At 43.3% G+C, this 18019-nt stretch overlaps 1 pseudogene; it reads right to left on the bottom strand.

Annotated features, from left to right (window-relative positions):
• Positions 1–2606: 2606 nt before the first annotated feature.
• Positions 2607–3563, bottom strand: LOC116546613 (annotated as a pseudogene).
• Between the last annotated feature and the right edge of the window lie 14456 nt (positions 3564–18019).

Below are 18019 nucleotides of genomic sequence, written 5' to 3'. Positions count from 1 at the left end.
TCACCAGTAGTGCACAAGTAGTGCACATTTTCCTCATTCTCACCAAAGCTTGTTGTTTTTTGTTTTGTCTCTTTTGCTTTGTTTTTCATAGTAGCAGTTCTTATGGCTGCGAGAGACTATGTTGTCATGGTTTTGATTTGCCTTGACCTAGTGATTGTTGTTGTTGAGTATTTTCTCATGTGCTTATTGGCCATTTGTGTGTTTTCTTTGGAAAAATGTCTATTGAAGTCCATTGCTCATTTTTTAAAATCAAGTTGTTTTTTTATCGTCAAGTTATAGTAATTCTTTATATATTTTGGACCTTAACTGCTTATCAGATGTGTAATTTTCAAATTTCTCCCATTCCGTGGGTTGCCTTTTCACTCTGTTGATAACGTCCTTTGAAGCATGAAGGTTTTTAATTTTGATGTAGTTCAATTTATCTGTCTCTTGTGGTTGTTGCTTATGTTTTTGGTGTCATTTCTAAAAGATCATTGCCAAATCCCAAATCCAATGTCGTGAAGTTTTTCCCCTGTTTTTTTTCTTCCTAGTAGTTTTAGAATTTTAAATTTGCATTTAAGTATTTGATCTACTTTTAGTTAATCTTTTTATGGTGTAGGATAAGGATCTAACTTAATTTTTTTGCATGTGAATATCCAATTTTCCCAATACAGTTTTTTGAAAAGACTGTTATTTTGTCATTTAATGGTTTTTGTATCCTTATAGAAAAGTATTTAACCATATATGTATGTGTTTATTTCTTGGCTTTCTATTCTATTCTCCCATGAAGCCATCTGCTCTAGGGCTTTTCTTTCTCAGGAGCTCCTTGATTACTAATGCAATCTCTTGGAAAATTGTATGTTTATTCAGATTTTCTATGTCTTTATGATTCAGTCTTAGTAGGTTGTCTGTTTTTAAAATTTGGCCATTTCCTCTAGATTATCCAATTTGTGGGTTATATTGTTTATAAAACTGTCTTATAATTATTTGTGTTTCAATAAAATTGGCATTAGTATTTTCCCTTCTTTTATTTCTGAATTTAGTTCAGTCTTTTCTCTCAATCATAGTTAATCTAGCTAAAGGTTGGTCAATTTTATTTAAAATTTCAATGAACCAACTCATGTTTTTGTTTATTTATTCTTTCCTATTATTTTTCTGTTCTCCATTTTGTGTCTATCTGCTCTAATCTTTGTTATTTCTTTCTGCTAGCTCCTTCTTGCTATTGTTTCCAGGTTTTTAATATATAAAGTTAAGCTTTGAATTTAAGATCTTGGTTAATAAGTCTTTCTTCCTTTTTTTTTTTTTTCTTTCGGCATGTTAAATACACCATCTCACTGCCCTCTGGCCTGCAGTGTTTCTCAAGAGAAATATCCTGATAATCTTAGAAGAAAGTATCATGTATTTACAGAGTACATGACAACTTGCTTTTTTTTGCTACTTTCAAGATATTTTCTTTGTCTTTGAATTCAACACTTTTGACTATAATTTGTCTTAGTATGTGTACATTCTTTCTGAATTTATCCTACTTGGAGTTCTGTGAGCTTCTCGTATTTGTATATTCATTTCTTTCCTAAATTTACTATATTTTCAGTCATTATTTCTACAAATAAGCTATCTTCATTTTTCTCTCCTGCTTCTCTTCCTTGGACTCCTGTAGTACATACGTTGGTATCCTTGGTAATGGTCCACACATGTCTGAGGCTCTATTCACTTTTCTTCATTCATTTTTCCTTTTTCTTTTTCAGATTCAATAATTTCAAATGACTTGTCTTCAAGTTATCTGATTAGTTCTTCTATCTGTTCAAATCTGCTGTTGAACCCTTCTAATGAAATTTCCAATTGTTATTGTATGTTTTAGCTCCATAATTTTAGTTTAGTTCTTTTTAAAATATGTTATCTTTGTTGATATTCTCATTTTGTTCACATATAATATTCCCAATTTATTTTAGTCATCCATTCATGTTTTTCTTTATCTCTTTGAGAAAATTTAAGTCAGCTACTTGAAAGTGTTTAGTAAGCTCAATGCCTATATGTCTTCAGAGACTATTTCTGGGGATTTATTTTTTTCCTTTGAATGGACCATGCATTTCTATTTCTTTGTATTCTCCGAACTTTCATTGAAAATAGAGCATTTGAAAAAACAGACACCTCTCCCAATCTTTGCACAGAGTCCATGCAGGAGAAGATACTGACTCATCGGCATGACATGAAGCCTTAAAGTTCTCTCTTAAGGCTTAAGGGAGTGTTCTGAACATGTATATTCCTGGTCCTGTCCATGAGTCATTTGTTTCCCCAATTCTTCATATACATGACAGTTTTTAAATGCAGTATTTTATCTAAGAGTCACACCACTGCATCTTCTGGGGCTTTAACTGTTCAATTGTATTCCCCAGTAGGCAATCTCTTGTCTCAGAGGTCTTCACAATTGCAGCTCTTGAGGTTTTCATGAACCATCACCACTGCTTCCCATGGCTTCCTTCAGACTGCGATCAAATCTAGTTTTTCTCTTTTGTACTTTGAGTTAATGACACTTCAGGCAGCCTGAAGACAAGTGAGGATGTTGCAAACTCGGTTCCCTATAATCTTCAGTTCACCAAAGGGAGTTGAGGACTGGGCCACCACTTCTCTCACACTGTGCGACAGTGTTTATGCGATCCGGTCAGGGTTTCGATCACAAAGCACTCGCCATCATTGAGACAGTATGCAAGGTCCTTGTCTCGGCAGAATTTGAAGTGCTCAGGTCGCTCTGTGGAATACGTCGTCGTAGGAAATTTGGGGCTGGTGCTAGTTTCTGGTGTCCTGGTGGTAGAGGACGAGGAAGAGGAGGAAGACGACGAGGCAGCATCCTGAAAGGGAGACAGGGTCCAGGAGGGAGTAGAATCGTGAAGGTAGGAGGAGGTAGTGTATGCCGCAGTGGGCCAGGAGGGCATTGCCTGGATGCTTGGGGTTCCTGGCACCGGGGGTCGGGAGCCCGGCGTGCTGCTACTGAAGAAGGCGGCCCTGGTAGATAGGACCGTCGCGGGGGGGGGGGGGCCCGCAGTGTTCCGTGCTGTGGTAGAGCGCGGGCTGGCCCAGATGGGCACCCGGTGCCTGGGGAAGCGAGTGGGCACCCGAGTGATGGTGATGAAGCGGGTGCTAATCCGGTTGGGCGTCCTGGAGGAGGCGGCGCCCCCGGCGGAGGGGGTGGCGGGGGTCGTGGTGGCGGTCTCCATGGCCTTGGGGAAAGAGCTGGGCTTGGAGAGGAAGAAGGGGTCCTGGCCCATCCCCTTGGAGTCCATCAGGTCGGTGGGCACGTACTCCTTGACGGAGCCCACCACGATCCGTTTGAGAAGCATGAGGCTGAGCCCCAGGCTGATGAAGCCGATGAACAGAGGCACCACGCACAGCCACGCCTGCTGCCGGTTCCGCACGATGCAGTCGCTACAGCGTCACTCCCGGGGCGGCTCGGCCGCCCCTTCGCCGCCGCCGTCCGGGCCCCCGCCCGCCGCTGCCGCCGCCGCAGCCGCCGCGGTGCCCTCCTCAGCCGAGGCGGCGGCTCCCGAAGCGGAACCAGGGGGCGAGGCAGCGGCCGCCCCTTCACTCATCGTAGGAGCCGGTCTTCACCTTCGCCACCCACCCCCCCGCCCCAGGGCCGCGCCAGAGGCATGGGGCTGCGTGGGCCGGGCGCAGGCTCCGGCGGCGGCGGACTCGGGCGCAGGCAGCGGCCGCGGTGGCAGCATGCTAATCGGCTCCCTGCCCCCACGTCGCTCCCCCGGAGAGGCGGGCGGCGCGCGGGGAGGAGAGGAGCGGGGGAGGGGACGGGGCTGGGGAGGGGGCGGCGAGGAGCGCGGAAGAGGGGCGAGACGGGCCCCCGGCGCCGCCGGTCGGTCAGGGAGCTGCGGGGCGCGTCTGCAGCCCGCCAAGCGGCCTCCTGAGCGCCGGGGCCCCGCGCCCGCCGCTGCCGCTGCCCGCCGCCTGCGAGCGCTCCAGCCGCGCCGGCATCCTCGGGGCACCGCGCCCGGCCGGCTCCCTGGGGCGCCCCTCGCGCCGCGTGTGCGCCTCGCGCCGCCGTCAGTGGCCCCGCCGGCCGGCCGCATTCAGACACAGAGGGCCGGCCTCGGCGCCGCGATCCTCGGCTGCTGCTCTGCAAGCCATTGTAAATCTTAAATGGGGTACAGGGGCTCATGCCTGTAATTCCAACACTTTGGGAGGTCAGGCGAGAGGATCGCTGGAGTCCAGGAGTTCGAGACCAGACTGCAACATAGAAAAACCTTGCGTCTACAAAAAAATTAAAAAATCAGCCAGGCATGGTGGCTTGTGCCTGTAGTCCCAACCACTCACAGAAGACTGTGAGGATAATCTGAGCCCTGGGAGGTCAAGGCTGCAGTGAGCCATGATGGTGCCACTGCGCTCTAGCATGGGTGACAGAGTCAAATGCTGTCTTAAAATATATATATATTCTGGCCACGCGTGGTCGCTCACACCTGTAATCCCAGCACTTTGGGAGGTCAAGGTGGGTGGATCAACTGAGGTCAGGAGTTCAAGACCAATCTGGCGAACATGGTGAAACCTCATGTCTACTAAAAATACAAAAAATTAGCCAGGCGTGATGGCGGGCACTTGTAATCCCAGCTACTTGGGAGGCTGAGGCAGGAGAGTCACTTGAACTCAGGAGGCGGAGGTTCCAGTAAGCAGAGATTGCGCCATTGCACTCTAGCCTGGGCAATGAGATTGAAACTCTGTCTCCAGAATATATGTATATTTTGTTTGTGTGTGTGTGTGTGTGTGTGTGTGTGTGTGTGTGTGCGCGCGCGCGTATATATATATGTGCATATATATATATACGCACACACACACACACACATATATAAACATATATATAAACATATATATAAAAACACACATTTATATATAAACACAGACACACATTTATTCTATACCCTGAAGTGTGAAAATCTTACTGCATTTGTGTTTTATGTACCTTCAAAGGACGATCAGTTTGATCTGGAAATACAGAACCTGGACCATTCATTATGCATCTAAGCTTCTTTTTCTGAAATTCTCTTTGACCCTTCACTGACTTGTTTATGTTTTAGTCCCCTGCCACAAGCTGAAGTGATGAGGGGAAAACCCATAATTTGAATTTGGCCCTTGAGAGCTCATGGAGAAATAGGAAGTATCTCGATCTGGATAGTCTGATCGATAACTGTGCCACACATTTTCTTTGTTTTTATTTAAGAGACAAGGTCTCTGTTGCTTGGGCTGCAGTGCAGTTGCATCATTATAACTCACAGCAGCCTCAACTCCTGGGCTCAGATGATCCTCCTTCTCTGTCTCCCAAGGATCTGGGACCACAGGCACACACTACCACATCTGTCTAATTTTTAAATTTTTTTGTAGAGATGGAGTCTCACTATGTTGACCAGGCTGGTCTCGAACTCCTGGCCTCAAGCAATCTTCATATCTCAGTCTCCCGAAATTCTAGGCTACAGGTGGGAGTCACTACACCTGGCTTGTGCCACACACTTTACCAGCATCTTGGTTCTTCGGTTGAACAACAGCCTCTCTGGGATTGTGAAAAAGGAGTCACGGGCTGGGCACAGTGACTCACACTTGTAATCACAGCACTTTGGGAGGCCGAGGCGAATGAAGGCCAAAAGTTGAGACCTTCCTGGGCAACAGAATGAAACCCTGTCTCTACTAAAAACAAACAAAAACAAACAAATAAATAAGAAAAAGGAGTCCAGATTTAGCACATCAGGGGCCAGTTGAAACCAAGTCTGCTGGAGAAACTTTCATGTACCACAGAATTAGACATTTTTGAAATGTTAGCTCATGGGTAGGCGCTTCTGTCTTGGAATTAGTTAAAGGGATGAAGATACGAAGGTTCCCAGGAGGCGATGGTGCAAAAATAGTAGGATACAAAATAACTTTGGGGCCGGACACGGTGGTTGGTCCGCACCTGTAATCCCAGCACTTTGGGAGGCCAAGGTGGGTGGGACCAACTGAGGTCAGGAGTTTGAGACCAGCCTGGCCAACATGGAGAAATCCCGTCTCTACTAAACATACAAAATTAGCTGAGTGTGGTGGTGCATGCCTGCAGACCCAGCTACTTGAAAGGCTGAAGCAGGAGAATCACCTGACTCAGGGTGGCAGAGGTTACAGCGAGCCGAGATTGCGCCATTGCACTGCAGCCTGGGAGAAAAGATCAAAGCTCTGACTCAAAAACAAACAAACAAAAAACCACAATAACATTGAGATTCCTGATTTCAGGAATGGGTTTGTGCCAGTTTTCTCAATTCTAAATAGATGAGAAAACTGTTGCTGTCATCTGTGAGTAGGCCAATCAAATAATTATTTCTAATGACCATTTGGGTCTGCAAATCAGATGTAAATATGGATCTGGCTTGGTGGAAGAGTACATCTTTGAGAAATCTTTATAAATCTGGAAAAGTGGTCTGAGGAATACTTTCTGTATCTTCAAATATTCCTCAGTTTGATCTGGGAGTAGGTTTACCTTTTTTTTTTTTTTTGAGGCGGAGTCTCACCCAGGCTGGAGTGCAGTGTTGCAATGTCAGCCCACTGCAACCTCTGCCTCCTGTGCCCAGGCAATTCACCTGCCTCAACCTCCTGAGTAGTCGGGATTACAGGCATGTGCTACCATGTCCGGCTAATTTTGTATTTTTAGTAAAGATGGGAATTCACCATGTTAGCCAGGCTGGTCTCAAACTTCTGACCTCAGCCCACCTCAGCCTCCCAAAGAGCTGATATTAGAGGTGTGAGCCACCACACCTAGCCATGACTTACTATTAATACCTGTTCATCTACTTTTTTTCTTTCTTTTTTCTCTCTCTCTTTTTTAAATAGAGTCAGGGTCTTGCCATGTTTCCCAGGCTGCTCTTAAACTCCTGGGCTCAAGCAATCTGCACACCTTGTCTTCTCAAAGTGCTGGGATTACAGGCATGAGCCACTGTACCCGGCCTTACTGTGAGACAAGATCTCACTGTCTCCCAGGCTGGAGTGCAGTGTGCAGTGGCATTATCTCACTGCAGCCTTGACCTCCTGGGCTCAAGCGACCCTCCCACCTCAGCCTCCTGAGTAGCTGGCATTACAGCACAGGTCACTACATGATGAGGTATTGTCATGTTGCCCAGGCTGGTCTCAAATTCCTAGGCTCAAGCTATCTGCCATCTTAGCCTCCCAAAGTGCTGACATTAGAGGCATGAGCCACCATGCCCAGCCATCATCTGCTTTTTAAGAATGCTTTCCAAAGGCCGTTTGTGGGTTTGTTCTTTTCCTCCATTGGAAAAGACAAATTTATCCTCAATGAGCTTAGAGGCAGTTTTGTTCTACAAAGTTTTCCACAGGTCTGAAATATGTTTTAGAGATGGGCTGCTAGTCTGCCGAATTACAGTTCAGTGGCCATTTATTCTTAAGGGCCGGGCTAGGGACTGTTGTGGGTAATGAGTTGAGCAATAAGTTCTTGTCCTCTAGGAGAGAATCACATGGCTACACAGAGTATGTTAAGGCCACAGAAAAATCCACAGGAAGATTTATGGGGCTTTAAGGGAAAAAAGGGTTGGTAGTATGTTTGATTACAGTTATCAGGGAGACTTTCATGGCAGAGGAAACTTTGGGGTTGAGTATGGAACGTGTTACAGGATTTCGTAGGCAGATCCAGAGGGGTGGGAGAAAACAGTTCAGATTTTGATAACTTGGTTGCTGTAGAGCATTCTCAACCTAAGAGTGTGGCATTTGGTAAATCTGGATAAATCCGCATTAATAAACATAGTAGTTACCAAAGAGAAGCGATCTTTTTGTAAGACCAGTGTGCAGGCAGGCAGTTTGGGAGGTTGAGGCGGGTGGATCACCTGAGGTCAAAAGTTCAAGACCAGCCTGGCCAACATGGTGAAACCCCATCTCTACAAAAAGTACAAATATCAGCTGGGTGTGGTGTCACAGCTGTAATCCCAGCTATTCAGGAGGCTGAGGCAGGGGAATCACTTGAATCCGGGAGGTGGAGGTTACAGTGAGCCAAGATCATACCACTGCACTCCAGCCTTTTGATCCTAGATGTGTCCCATCCTCTCGGGTTTTGTTCTGGCATTAGGCTTTCCACCTGCCTCCTCCATCTCCTTATAAATGTTTTTGTTCAATGGCTGATTTACAGCTTTGAAACTCAGAGGAATGGACTGGTGTTTATCTATGACACATGTGGTTCTAATTATGCCAACTTTGAGCTGGATCTTGGCCAGAAAGTCCTAAACCTGCTGAAGGTAAGGCTGTGGGAGGGCCCTCTCAACTTTCCCTTTCAATACTTGGGATTTTTAAAATTATTATTCTTTGGGAAAAGATTTAGGAGTGAGGCAAGCTTCAGACATTATGTTCTATGTAAAGGTCATCTGGAAATGATGACTCCTATCTGCCTCCTTAGAACAAGAGATGGTCTTAAAAGTGAAGTGGGAGGAATTAAGGTAAAAAATACACAGGAACATTCTGAGTCATAAAAGTGGGTTGGGCTGGGCACCATGACTAACGCCTGTAATCCCAGCACTTTGGGAGGCTGAGGCACACTTATGTGTCTAAGGTGCATATGAAACATACATAAATTTTCTGCTTAGGCTTGGGTCCCATCCCAAGATATCTCATTACAAATATGCAGATATTCCAAAATCTGGAAAAAATTCAAAATCTGAAACACTTCTGGTCCCAAGTATTTTGGATAAGGAATACCCAACCTGTGTTACGAACGGTGCTGTTATGAACGTTCTTAAACATGTTTTCTGGTGAGTATGTGTAAGAGGGTCTCTAGGGGACTGTTTCTCAATCTTTTTTCATTATTGTCTCATGGGGAGACTTTTAAACATTTTCCCCCTAATAATTCCACTTCTAATGAAATTTTAATACCATAGATATACTGTATATCTCTATGTACTCTTTTTAACATTTATTTTATTTCATTTTATTTTTTTGAGATGGAGTCTCACTCTTGTCACCCAGGCTGGAGTGCAGTGGTATGATCTTGGCTCACTGTAACCTCCACCTCCTGGATTCAAGTGATTCCCCTGCCTCAGCCTCCTGAATAGCTGAAATTACAGGTGCCCGACACCACACCCGGCTAATTTTTGTACTTTTTGTTGAGATGGGATTTTGCCTTGTTGGCCAGGCTGGTCTTGAACTTTTGACCTCAGGTGATCCACCCGCATCAACATCCCAAAGTGCTAAGATTACAGGCATGAGCCACTGCGCCCAGCCCTTTTCACCACTTTCAAAAGACTGATTCTTTTTTGTTGTTTGTTTGTTTGTTTTGAGATGGAGTCTTGCTGTCCCCCAGGCTGGAGTGCAATGGCACAATCTCGACTCACTGCAACCTCTGCCTCCTGGATTTAAGCGATTCTCCTGCCTCAACCTCCCAAGTAGCTGGGATTACAGGTGCCCGCCACCATGCTTGGCTAATTCTTGAATTTTTTGTAGACACGGGTTTTTACCATGTTGGCCAGTCTAGTTTCAAACTCCTGACCTCAAGTGATCCACCCACCTCGGCCTCTCATAGTGCTGGGATTACAGGTGTGAGCCACCACACCTGGCCTCAGAAGACTGATTCTTATCTGACATGTCACTCTCTGTTCTCTTCAGTTACCCTTTAGTGCTACTGATCTGGGGAATCCCTAGCACTCCTCTATGGAGAATACACAGCATCTAGAACAAAATTCTCCAAAGGCCTCTTCACTAAAGTTTGATAAACTACTTTCATCTTTTCCTTCAAAGATGCAACCATTTATTTCAGGGTCTAAAGGTCCCTTTTTTTTTTTTTTTTTTTTTTTTTTTTTTCCTGAGACAGAGTCTTGCTCTGTTGCCAGGCACCAGGCTGGAGTACAGTGGCTCAATCTCGGCTCACTGCAACCTCTGTTTCCTGGGTTCAAGGAATTCTCCTGCCTCAGCCTCCTGAGTAGCTGGGGCTACAGGTTCGTGCTACCATGCCCAGCTAATTTTTGTATTTTTTTTCTTTTTTTAAAAAATTTATTTTATTGCATTTTAGGTTTTGAGGTACATGTGAAGGACACGCAAGATTGTTGGATAGGTACACACCTGGCAGCGTGATTTGCTGCCTTCCTCCCCATCACCCATATTTGGCATTTCTCCCCATGCTATCTCTCCCCAACTCCCCACCCCCCGCTGTGTCTCCCCTATTTTCCCCCAACAGACCCCAGAGTGTAGTGCTCCCCTCCCTGTGTCCATGTGTTCTCATTGTTCAACACCCACCTATGAGTGAGAACATGCGGTGTTTGATCTTCTGCTCTTGTGTCAGTTTGCTGAGAATGATGGTTTCCAGGTTCATCCATGTCCCTAAAAAGGACACAAACTCATCGTTTTTGATGGCTGCATAATATTCCATTGTGTATATGTGCCACATTTTCCCTGTCCAGTCTATCATCAATGGGCATTTGGGTTGGTTCCAGGTCTTTGCTATTGTAAACAGTGCTGCAATGGACATTCTTGTGCATGTGTCCTTATAGTAGAATGATTTATAATGGTTTGGATATATACCCAGTAATGGGATTGCTGGGTCAAATGGAATTTCTATTTCTAGGTCCTTGAGGAATCGCCACACTGTCTTCCACAATGGTTGAACTAATTTACACTCCCACCAACAGTGTAAAAGTGTTCCTATTTCTACACATCCTCTCCAGCATCTGTTGTCTCTAGATTTTTTAATGATCGCCATTCTAACTGTTTTAATTTTTGTATTTTTTAGTAGAGACGGGGTTTCACCATGTTGGTCAAATGGTCTCGATCTCTTGACCTCGTGATCCATCCGCCTTGGCCTCCCAACGTACTGGGATTACAGGCATGAGCCACTGCACCCAGCTCCAAGGTCCTTTTAACCACCAAATCAAAAGCCATTCTAGGCTAGGCACAATGGCTCATGCCCATAATCCCAGTACTTAGGGAGGCTGAGGCAGGTGGATCACAAGGTCAGGAGTTCTAGACCAGCCTGGCCAATATGGTGAAACCTTGTCTTTATTAAGAAAAAAAAAAATGAGCCAGACATGGTGGGGCATGCCTGTAATCCCAGCTACTCAGGAGGCTGAGGTAGGAGAATTGCTTCAACGCAGGAGGTGGAGGTTGCAGTGATCACACCACTGCACTCCAGCCTGGGTGACAGAGCAAGACTCCATCTCAAAAAAAAAAGAAAGAAAGAAAGAAAGAAGGAAGGAAGGAAGGAAGGAAGGAAGGAAAGAAAGAAAAGAAAAAAAGAAAGAAAGAGGAAAGAAAGAAAAGAAAAGAAAGAAAGAGAAAGAAAGAAAGAAAAAGAAAGAAAGGAAGGAAGGAAGGAAGGAAGGGAGGGAAAGGAAAGGAAAGAAAAGAGAAAGAAAGAAAGTGGAAAGAGAAAGAAAGAAGAAAGAAAGAAAGAAAGAAAAAGAAAGAAAGAAAGAAAGAAAGAAAGAAAGAAAGAAGGAAAGAAAGAAAGAAAGAAAGAGAGAGAGAGAGAGAGAGAGAGAGAGAAAGAAAGAATAAGAAAGAAAGAAAGAAACCAAAAACCATTGTAGGGAAACACCTATTATTTCCACAAAATGATAAATAAAAAGCAGAAGCTATTACAGCTCTTTTTTCAGAGCAAAGAACTACAGACATGGACCTAGTCCATTTACGTGACTGTACAGGCTATGATATGAGGCTACAGTGAGCTATGATCGTATGATTACATTCCAGCAGTACCTGGGGGTACCTGCTGCAGTCACAAGAAATGGGTGGCAGCTTAGTCAGTGGCAAATAGCCTGCAGCCTTCTCCAGTGTAAATTACAAAGGATTTACCCCTCAGTTCCAAATCTTTCCTCAAGGGATTAACAGAGAAGCCAGTGATGGTGAAACTTAAGTGAGGAATGGATTACAGAGGCTAACTGGTATCTGTAGGTGAACCAGATCTACAGATGTATCTATATGAACATGTAGCTTGCAAATACAGAAGAATACATAGTTGGGGTGTTGTCTGGACATCTGGATGAAGTTTTACTAAAGTATAATACTTTCCTCTGTCTCAGAGGTGTGGAAGAAGAGAAAGAGGATGGGGAAATGAGAGACTAGCATCTTTTCTGGGGGATTTTAAGATATATATTTCTAGACAATAAAGATTTGTTTGTTTTTCAAATAAATAAATGACTGTATAGCACCCTAATATCCTGTCAGTTCAGTAAGTTGGTAACACCTTTTGGAAGGCATCTGGCCTTATAAATCCATGAAAATGCACATAGCCTTTGATCAGTTCTATTTCTGAGATTATATGCTAAGGAAACAATCAGGAAAACAAAGATTTATAAAAAGAGTATTTACTGCACATTTATTTTAGATAATTAAAAATAATAGTTTAAAACTGGAAAGAAGCTGGGCCCAGTGACTTACATGTCTAATCTCAGCCCTTTGGGAGGCTGAGGTGGGAGATTTGCTTAAGGCCAGGAGTTCAAGGCCAGTCTAGGCCACATAGCAAGACCCTCTCTGTACAAAATTTAGGTGCATGTGGTGGTGTATGCCTATCATTCCAGCTACCCAGGAGGCTGAGGCAGGAGGATCACTTGAGCCCAGGATATGAGGCTGCAGTGAGCTATGATTGTGTGATTACATTCCAGCCCAAGTAATAAGATCCTGTCTTAAAAAAAAATAAAAAGAATATTCATAATCTTTTTTAGCCAAATTATTTCAGTCTTAGAAACAGCTCCCTCAAATAATTTAAAAGGAGGCTGGGCACAGTGGCTCATGCCTGTAATCCCAGCAATTTCAGAGGCCAAGGCAGGCAAATCACTTGAGGCCAGGAGTTCGAGACCAGCTCAGCCAATATGGTGAAACCCTGTCTCTGCTAAAAATAAAAAAAGCCAGGTGTGGTGGCACATGCTTGTAATCCCAGCTAGTCAGGAGGCTGAGGCATGAGAATTGGTTGAACCCTTGAGCAGAGATCGTGCCACCACATTGCAGCTTGGGTGACCAAGTGAGACTCTGTCTCAAAATAAAAAATTAAAAGGAAAAGGTAAAATGAGCATATCACGATTATTTAAGCTTAAAAACAAACTGAATAATCAGCATGATGGTTCATGGTTAATTAAATTACGTGTGGCATATTTACTCCACAGGATATTGTGACTTTGTTAAAACCAATGAATAGAAAGTCTAAGTTGGGGAAAGGAGGGACTTTTTAATATGTAAAAGTGGAAAGCATAACAGCTATCCACATAGAAAAAAATGTCAGATTCCTATGTCTCATACTATGTTCAAAAATCAACTATAGATAGATTAAAGTCTTAAATAACAAAAATACACCAGGTGCAAAGGCTCATGCTTGGAGTCTCAACACTGGGAGGCCAAGGCAGGCAGATTGCTTGAGCCCAGGAGTTTGAAACCAGCCTGGGCAACATGATGAAACCATTTGTATTTTTGTTCTACAAAAATTAGACAGGCATGGTGGCACATGCTACTTGTGAGGCTGAGGTGGAAGGATCATGAGCCTGGGAGGTCAAGGCTACAGTGAGTTATGACAGTGTCACTACACTCCAGCCTGGGTAACAGAGTGACACTTTGTCTCAAAAAAAAAAAAAAAAGGGCAAAAACAAAAATTTAAAATTTCAAGAGAAAATAGGTCCTCAAACGTGGACAGGTGGGAACAATATGGAAAATAGCTCCTCAAATCTGGAAAAGTGGAAACAACCCAAATGTCCATCAGCAGATGAATAGATAAGCGAAATGTGTATTTATGGTGAAATATTATTCAGCCTTAGAAAGCAATGCTCATCATCACTGGTCATTAGAGAAATGCAAATCAAAACTACATTGAGATACCGTCTCACGCCAGTTCAAATGGCGATCATTAAAAAAATCTGAAGACAACAGATGCTGGAGAGGATGTGGAGAAATAGGAACACTTTTACACTGTTGGTGGGAGTGTAAATCAGTTCAACCATTGTGGAAGACAGTGTGGCGATTCCTTAAGGACCTAGAAATAGAAATGCCATTTGACCCAGCAATCCCATTACTGGGTATATATCCAAAGGATTATAAATCACTCTACTATAAGGACACATGCACAAGAATGTTCATTGCAGCACTGTTTACAACAGCAAAGACCTGGAACCAACCCAAATGCCCATCGATGATAGACTGGACAGGGAAAATGTGGCACATATACACCATGGAATACTATGCAGCCATCAAAAAAGATGAGTTTGTGTCCTTTGTAGGGACATGGATGAGCCTAGAAACCATCATTCTCAGCAAACTGACACAAGAACAGAAAATCAAACACCGCATGTTCTCACTCATAGGTGGGTGCTGAACAATGAGAACACATGGACACAGGGAGGGGAGCACTACACTCTGGGGTCTGTTGGGGGAAAATAGGGGAGACACAGTGGGGGGTGGGGAGTTGGGGAGAGATAGCATGCGGAGAAATGCCAGATATAGGTGTTGGGGAGGAAGGCGGCAAATCACACCGCCATGTGTGTACCTATGCAACAATCTTGTATGTTCTTCACATGTACCCCAAAACCTAAAATGCAATAGAAAAAGCAATGTAATTCTGAGACATGCCACAATATGGTTTAACCATGGAAACATTCTACTAAGTAGGATAAACCCGACAAAAAAGGACAAATATAGTAGGATTCCACTAACATGAGGACCTAAGACAGGCAAATTCATAGACAGAAAGTGGAACAGAGGTTACCACGGACTAGGGGGAGCCAGGAATGGGAATAGTTGTTTAATGGGTACAAAGTTTTTGTTTGCAATGGTGAAATAGTTCTGAAAATGAATAGTGGTGATGGCTGCATTGTGAGTATATTAATGCCAATAATGGTACACTTAGAATGGTTTAAAAGGTCAATTTTGCTGTGTATATTTTCCCATTAGAAAACCACCTTAGAAAAATTAATACACATGATGGAATCAGTTGTACAGCAGTAAAAAAAAATAGTAATTTTTCTGACATTAAAATAGAAAAGGATTTAAGACACAAAACATACTAGCCAGAAAAGAAAACATTAATACATTTAACCATATTAAAATTAAGAACTTCAGACTGGGAGCAGTGGCTCAACGCCTATAATCCCACCACTCTGGGAGGCCAAGGTAGGGAGATCACTTGAGGTCAGGAGTTCGAAACCAGGCTGGCCAACATGGCGAAATCCTGTCTCTACTAAAAATACAAAAGTTAGCTGAGTGCAGTGGTGCAGTCCCAGCCCCTTGGGAGCCTGAGATGGGAGGATCATCTGAGCCTGGGAGGTGTAGGATACAGTGAGCTGTGATTGCGCCACTGCACTCCAGCCTGGGCAACAGAGCAACACCCTGTCTCAAAAATAAAGCAAAACAAAAACAGGAAAACCAACCAAACCAAAAACTAAGCACTGTGGATTAGGAATGAATGATTTTTCATCTTTATATTTTGTGTGGGTCAGGTATTGCCTTCATATAGTGCACATTAGAATATATTTATTGATTGGTAAATACATAGATGAACTAATAGATAAAAAATGATTACATATACACAAATAGACTGAATGAAAACTTATAAAAAATTTTTAAATTTTTTTAACAATTATCATTTATTTCAAAATAACAAAAAGAAGTGGAATTGCAATGTTTCCACCATAAAGAAATGCTAAATGCTTGAGGTGATAGATAGCCTAATTGTCCTGATTTGATCACTACATATTGTATACTTGTACCAAAATGTCACATATACTTTGTAAATGTGTATCAATACAACTATTATGTATCTATAATCATTAAAATCTTTTAAGAAACAAACCAAAGAAATAAACCAGTTAAAAATGGTTCAGAGATTTTAACACCACACTAAAGAAGATATGCAGATGGAAAATAAGCATATAAAAAGATGCTTCACATCTTATGCCATCAAGGAAATGCAAATCAAAATAATACTAAGATACCACTATACACCTATTAGAATGGCTGAAGTCCAGAACACTGACACTACCAAATGCTTTATAATAATTATTTTGAGATGGTTTCTGTCTTGTTGCCCAGGCTGGACTGCAGTGGCATGATCTCCGCTCACTAAAACCAAACCAGTCAAACCAAAACACTAAGCACTGTGGGTTAGGAATGAGTGATTTTTCATCTTTATATCTTGTGTGGATCAGGGTGTTTCCTTTGCCATGGTGCACATTAGAATATGTTTATTGATTGGTAAATACATAGATGAACTAATAGATAAAAAGGATTATACATACATGAATATCAGACTGAATGAAAACTTACAAAAGAGAAATTTTTTTGATTTTTAAATTTTTATTTATTGTTATTATTATTTTGAGATGGAGTTTCACTCTTGTTGCCCAGGCTGGACTGCAGTGGCGTGATCTCGGCTCACTGCACCCTTCACCTTTCAGGCTCAAGTGATTCTCCTGCCTCAGCCTCTGAGTAGCTGGGATTACAGGCACGTGCCACCACACCTGGCTAATTATATTTTTAGTAGAGACAGGGTTTCACCATGTTGGCCAGGCTAGTCTCGAACTCCTGACCTCAAGTGATCTGCCCGCCTCGGCCTCTAGAAATGCTGTGATTACAGGCATGAGCCACCATGCTCAGCCATATTATTATTATTTTTTTTTTTGAAATGGAGTTTCCCTCTGGTTGCCTGGGCCGGAATGCCACAATGTAATCTCGACTCACTGCAATCTCCGCCTCCTGGGTTCAAGTGATTCTCCTGCCTTGGCCTCCTGAGTAGCTGGGATTTCAGGTGCATGCCACCAAGCCTGGCTGATTTTGTGTTTTCAGTAGTGACAGGTTTCACCATGTTGGCCAGGCTGATGAACTGACCTCCGGTGATCCGCTCACCTCAGCCTCCCAAAGTGCCTAGATTATAGGCATGAGCCACTGCACCAAGTCGAGAAATGCTTAATATTCAGTTTATTTAGATCTCATTTTTCCTTCAAGTTTTAATAACAGAACTTTTTCAGGAGGCATATATGTATGCTGATATGTGATGTGTGTAGGATTTCTGTTGAGATGAGAAGTCAGAATAGTTTTGATCCATAAAACTTACTGTAGCCAAGAACTTAACATTGTTATTTCTAAAGGAAAATCATCTTCTAGTTTCTTAATTTGTTTTCCTCTAGTTGCTGACCTAAAACCTGAATTAGGCTGTAGACTCCCCATGCTGGGTAAGAATGGAGAGAGCAGAAAACCAAAACTGTAGGCCTGAAGAGTCACAGGTTCCATTACACTCCAATCCTCATGTGTTTTTTCCACAGGGAGCCTTTCCAGCTTTTGAAGAAGGTGCCGATTGTGGGGGCACCCATATGGTTCCAAGTGCCCTATTCCATCATCGGCCTCCCCCTGAAGGACAAAGTCTGGGAGATGGTAAGGCAAGCTCGCCCTTTTCTGTTTGGAGGTGAATAGATACATTCTCATCTCTACCAGTGAATTCCTACCAATTAATTTTCTACCTTCAAAAAATCTTCCTGGCATGTCTCCTAGAGCACGTTCTGTCTCTGTTAGTGCATTCACTCACAATTATCTACCTGCTGCATTAGTCAGCTCATACAGACTGCCTCTCTTACTGTCCTACCAGCTTCTTGAAGTTCGAAACTAGACACAGTTTATCTGGCTCTCAATTTCTCTAGCACATTGCATAAGATGGTACTGAAGGAATATCTCCTGCAGGTAACTTAGGAATGGCTACTACTTCCAAAATGTTTCCCAGTGCTGCAGAGCCCTTTAATATTTAGCAGCTTGTAACATAACTGCATTAGCTGAACTGGCATTTGGATTTGTTCAGCTGGAAACATCAATCCCTTTGACCACCAGGGTTGTGGAGGGGAGTTTTTCATTATGTCTCTTTCTACATTTATTCCTAGCATTGTTTTCTCAAAACATCTTGTTTCTTCCCAATTTTAAAAGCATTTGAAATTATCTTAATTCTGGGTTCAGCGTAGTGGCTCACACCTATAATCCTAACACTTTGGGAGGCCGAGGCAGGGAGATCACTCGAGGCAGAAGCCGGAGCAGGTCGCGCTCCTCCAGAAGCTGTTCCTGGTCCCAGCTGCGGTCC

This window comes from Sapajus apella, unplaced genomic scaffold (assembly GCF_009761245.1).
Source record: "Sapajus apella isolate SASKATOON/1434 unplaced genomic scaffold, GSC_monkey_1.0 scaffold1123, whole genome shotgun sequence".
Classification (NCBI taxonomy): domain Eukaryota; kingdom Metazoa; phylum Chordata; class Mammalia; order Primates; family Cebidae; genus Sapajus; species Sapajus apella.
The sequence above is the reverse complement of the archived record's forward strand: the minus strand, read 5'-3'. Positions and strand labels throughout refer to the sequence as shown.